Here is a 6,000-nt window from a genome sequence, read left to right as displayed (position 1 = left end):
AGGGAGGAGGTCAGAGACCTGGAAGGACCTCTATACCAGTCACTTTACCCCTACCTACAGAACATGTACATATTACCTGTCACGCCCTGACCTTAGTTATCTTTGTTTTCTTTATTATTTGATTTGGTCAGGGTGTGACAAGGGTGGTGTGTTTGGTTTTTTGTATTGTCTAGGGGGTTTTGTATGTCTAGGGGTTTTGCTAGTCTAGGGGTTTATATGTCTATGGTTGCCTAGATTGGTTCTCAATCAGGGGCAGCTGTTTATCGTTGTCTCTGACTGGGAACCATATTTAGGTAGCCAGATTCCTTGGTTTATCTGTGGGTTATTGTCTATGTATAGTTGCATGGCAGCACTCGTTGTATTAGCGGCACGTGCATTTTGTATAGTTTGTTAAGTGTTTGTTTATTAAATGAAGATGTAGTCATATCACACTGCGCCTTGGTCTCCTCGTTATGATGAACGTGACATTACCTCAATTACCTTGACTAACCTGTACCACCGCACATTGACTCAGTACCGGTACCCCCTGTATATAGCCTCATTATTGTTATTTTATTGTTGCGCTTCTATTTTTTACTTTAGTTTATTTAGTAAATATTTTTCTTAACTGCATTGTTGGTTAAGAGCTTGTAAGCATTTCCCAGTAAGGTTTTTTTGAAATTTGATTTGACTCAGAAAAAGTTGGTGACCACTGTTGTAAACAGTCTTTTGACGATGGGAGACAGCATTCCATGCTTTGGTAGTCGCTTCTAAGATTTCTCAGGGATTCTTTGTGATATTTGCAGGCAAAAATGTTTGATTTTGCTGTGGAAATTCTGACATTTTGTATGCCAATATGTGATTATTTTGCCCAATTTGTTGCAAAAATGTGCTGAAGATGGGAAAAGTTTGTTGACAAGTGTCTTGATTTAACCTCATTATGTGGTAAATATACGTGATTGGTTGAAATTTCGAGCCCTCTTTTTGTACTGTGGTAATGGGTCTGTTATATGAGATAATACTGCGATGAATTGACTGTTTTGATGTGGAAATAGTGCAGTGATTGGTCAAATTTGATTGGCTCGCATAATATAATTGAATTTGCTCCCAAAAATTCTGAACTCGGAATCCTGGAAGGACTTCTTTGGTTTTGTTTCTGGCTGCTGATACCAAATTAGAACTTTAGTGTGTTTATCAGTAAAGCAATATTTTATCAATATCCTCCAAATTAGCATGTTTTTAAATATCCTGAATTGACAGTACATTGGGAAAATGTCAGACCTGGTCTTAAGATGTAACATTGCTGCCATTTGTGCCTCCTTGTGATATGACACTGCTTGCTACTTGAGAAGCGAGGCAGTCTGGAGTATCCCTTCAGAAACCTGCAGCTGTTAGACTGTGAGCTGGACACCTGGTCACTGGAGAGGCTGGGTAGGGCCGTGGCTCTCCGCTCCCTCAGCTCTGTTTCAACTACACGGACAATTAACTTTTGGACTGATTTGGACAGCTTCAGGGCTTCATGCACTCTTCTATCCCTCTTCTCATTGTATCTGTTGAGGGTGAGGCTTGGAAGGGGGGGGGGGGGGGTTCTCCCTTTGTCTTCCTCGATTTGATTTAAAAAACTTAATGAAATTAGGATGCAAACCAGGTTTAGGGTAAGAGTTTTGGGTTGGGGGAGGGGGTAAATAAAAAAAATAGAGAGTGGGGAAAAACTTGCTCTTCAGAATATTGGGGAAGGGGGTGCTTTATGATTGTGAGTGATGGGAGGAGTGGTTGAGGTTGTTGTTGTAATGAGTTTTGTTTTCCTTTTTCCAACAGGAGTGGGCAGAGAGGATTACGCACAGATCTGAGCCTCAACAGAACAGGTAAGTATTCATGTTTAAAGGCCATGCAAGGTAAGTATGTTTTTTTTAAAGCCATGCATGTTTAAGAAGTCTATTCTAGGATAGACTTTGTTAGGGTTAAAAACTGGTGTGTCCGTTTTTGCATTTAAAATGATCTAAAAACAGCAGAGGTCATCAGTAAACTGGGAGACATGTCCCTCTCTTGGGTGGGAGTAATAAATACCACAAATATACATTGAAAACAGTAAAGGGCTGAGGGAGGAGCCTTGGGGAGAACTTGAATGATGTGGTTTCTTCCACCTCCCACCCTCAACGCTATCTTCCAAAGATTTTTTTTTTTAAACTGTGAAGAGTGACCATCTGAGTGGGGTAGTTTCAGGTTTGAATCCTTCTCAATGTCAAAGAACACCGCTACTGTGACCACTTTCTTGTTAAATCCTCTCCGTACATCTTTGGCCAGCCGAATGTGTTCTTCCTGAAGCTGGCCTGGTGCAGCTTCAGGAAGAAGGCTGATGTTGAGAAGGCTGATGGGGCTATAGTTGGCTGGCTGGTGAGGGTCTTGAGGGGGTTTATTGGGGATTTGATGAATTACTTAATGTTACTTTGATAAGTTTCAGCCATATGTCCTACTGTATGGCTGTTAGTATTCTTTAATGTTAGAGCTGGCAGTGCTGCTTTGCGTATTGCTTATCGTATGTAGTATTATTCCGTACTGCCATAAGTGTTATTATTGCATTGGTTGCAATACTTTTGCAGAAGTGGTTTAAATTGTTGTTGGTGGACATGGAATTGTTCATGCACACGCTACCAGTGTTTTCCATAGTGTTAAGGTGTTTTATTGTGCTGCCATGGGCAAGCTTCTAGAGTAATCCCAGCTTGCTCATGCTCAGAGTAATTTATGACCATGTGGCGCCAGCGCAGATCTGATACGGTCAAAGCCGGGCAGATTCTCACACAAGGCTGGAGAGAGAGGGTGCCATAAATCTTGACCCTTTGTCAATCCAAGTAATTTGTTTCTCTCTGTCTCTCCAAGAGGTGAATGTTTAAAAGCGAGTGGCAGAGGAGGAGCTAATGGATTTACTAACAGGGAGTTATTTAGGGTTTTTGGCAGGGCCGAGCTCTAATTTTGGCAGAAGCAATCCGGACTGGGTAGGGTAGGGCCTGAATGTCACAGGCAATGGGTAGAGCTCGGTCTTAAAATTCATGCCCGTGCAGGGCTCTAACCCATACTGAGTTCCAAGCTCCTAGTTAAAGGGTGCTTGCTAAGTATATAAATATGGCAATGATTAATATGGAGTGGTGGTTGTTTGACACAGACACAGCAAATCAAAGAGGAGCGGGGCAGGAACAGCAAAGGCAAAGACCAAAGGTAGTGCTGAAGAATCCCCACAGGACCCAGTTCCCCCTTGGCAACCCAACATAGGGCTGGGGAGATGGATCACAACAGGGTCAAAGATTTACTGAAAAACAGTCATGCCTACGTTCTGTTGTGATTACAGCTTCATGTAGCATTACATGATGGAAAGGTTCAAAGGGTTTATATGAATACTTATAAAACACTTAACTACACACCTGCACGCACAAAAACACACATTTACTTGCACACACAGTCGAGTGGAATTGGAAAAACGTTATCTCTGTCAACTACTTCTAACACCACTGAACGTGTTATCCACTGGCAAGTGCAGATGAGACACAGATACTCTTTCCCTCTACTCAGGACTGTCAGTGTGTTGCTCTCATCATTCATCAAATACCAAGCTATATTGTATACAAAAAAGGGGGAATTTATATTATCTTCTACTAATACAATTGCTCAGAGAAAAAGTAAGTAAAAAAAGTGGTGCCAATCTTTTTGACACCTAAGATTGTTATAAATGAAATCAAACAATTAGATCTGCTTCAACAAGCACACCTGATTCAACTTGTTAACTAATCATCAAGCTCTTGAAGAGTTAAATCAGGTGAGCTTGCCTGGGGCTAAACAAAAATGTGTGCTGTTGAGAGTACTCGAGGACTGGAGAAGGGAAACAGTGAATCAAGGAACTGAATTGTGGCCTTCGATGGCTTCCTGTTTCACTGGGGTATAAAAATCAGGTAACATTTCGGCATCACAAATGAAAAGAGGAAAATGGTTGCTGACTTACATAAATCAGACAATTGGTTAAAAAAACAAAACATCAAAATCCACAAAGAAATGGTTAATTGACCACAATCTAAATGTTGCAATGGCCATTTCACTCTCCAGACTTGAAACACAATGAAAATCTGTGGTTTGAATTGAAGAGGGCAGACCATAAGAGCAGATGAAGGATATCAAGGATCTGGAAATATTCTGCATGGAGAAATGGTCTAAGATCCCTTCCAATGTGTTCTCCAATCTCATAAAACATAGAAAAAGGCTAAGTACTGTTATCCTCGCAAGGGGAGGGTGCACCACGTATTGAAAACATGGGTGCTAATCATTTTGACCCCTATCGTTTTCTCCACGCAATTGTATTAGAATATAATAGTACAATTTTCCCCAAGAAATGCACATTCAATATAGCTTGGTATTTGTATTATTTTATACTGTCTTTTTTGCTCATCTTTATCAAGGGTGCCAATTATTTTGGAGGTGACTGTATTTAAGCAACCCCTCCTTAACCCATCTTCGCTAAGCATGTAGACGTAGGGCCGGGAGGCCAGGTGAGCCAGATGTCCTCTGTGTGTAAGGTGAGAGGGAGGGGAAGCCTCCTCTCTCTGCAGTGGGGCCAGGTTGAGACCAAAGGTCCTCTTCCTATCTTAGGAACACAGAGGTGAGGTGAGAGACAGTACAGGCAAGGCTTAAAGAGATTGAACGGGATCGTAAGCACTTACAAATTCGTAACATATTGTGCGAATTGTAATTTGTAACATAAAATACGTTTTTTTTTTGTTGCAGGAAGTAACATATATGGATGACATTGTGCACAATTTTCAGGGATGCGTTTTAGCTGGTGAGCACTACTTTCTAAACTACTGGTTGAAATGATAGAAAAACCTTTATAAACACATCTTTATATTAGGGAGCGAGGCATCGCTACTGTCTGTCACCCAATGAGCAGTAATCTATCTCAACAGGTTGCAGGTGTTTCCTTCTCTCGAGGCAGCTTTTGTTGTGCTCTGTTGCTTATGTAATTTTCTTCAGTAGAGTTTGAAGCCACTGCATCCTGTTCCGTGCCCCTCCTCTGGAAAGCAGCGGGATCATCTTTAATTCCTACAGAATCCTGTCCAAACAAACCGACCCAGGGCTTTTGTCTGTTCCTCTATTTAAACATTTTTTAAAATTCACACGGAGGTCTCATCCCAGACTCTCCTACTGTTACTGGGAAGCATTTCAAACCCATGGTAGACCGTCGTCTGCTTTCATTATGATCTATCCTGATTTTAATATCCTGATTTACAGCTCAACCAATTCATCTTAAATCAGGTTGAACAGAGCGATTACAGCGTGTTTCTGTTCAATTCTGTCAGAGGTACCAAGATTGAACACTTGTTTTGACAGATGCTTCGGGGCGTTAGCCCCGCATTCAATTAGGGATTGGACGTCTTTATTTGACCATCAATCAGGATGATGAAGTTGTTTGACACCGGCGATGTTGACAACCTAGTTTGTTCTCATGGCAACATGACCTTGGTTTTATTATTTCGGTGTTAAATCATTTAATAAAGGCTAATGTTTTGAGTCACTGTCTAAAGGCAGAGGAAGAAAGCGAAGAAGAGGGGGAGGCCAACTGAAGTTGGTCTTTGACTTGAGAAGCTCCACTAAGTCTGGATCAGAAAGTACCAAGGGACCACTGAACTTTATTCAGGTTATCTGCCGGTGAGTGTATGAAATATCAGCACTAGTGTCTGCTTTTCCAGGACATGACACAGACGCACAAGCATGGCTTATTATTTGTGGTGTGTCACGAGGGTCAGAGGGGCATACATTTCTGTCAGAGATAGTCTGAGAGCCATAACTCTTTTTATGGTCTTCCAGAGGGAGAAATACAGAGGAACAAAACAGCAGCATCATTCAGGGACTGAAGACCTTAACTCATCTGCATCTCCACACCAGGTGACCTCCTCTGTGCTCCAAAAACACTTAAACCAATTTACCTCCACTATAGTGTTCTTACAGGGAATGTCTGATGCAATTAATCTGGTCAGTTTT

Source organism: Oncorhynchus mykiss, chromosome 27, assembly GCF_013265735.2.
Source record: "Oncorhynchus mykiss isolate Arlee chromosome 27, USDA_OmykA_1.1, whole genome shotgun sequence".
Lineage (NCBI taxonomy): Eukaryota > Metazoa > Chordata > Actinopteri > Salmoniformes > Salmonidae > Oncorhynchus > Oncorhynchus mykiss.
This window is presented reverse-complemented; position numbering follows the sequence as displayed.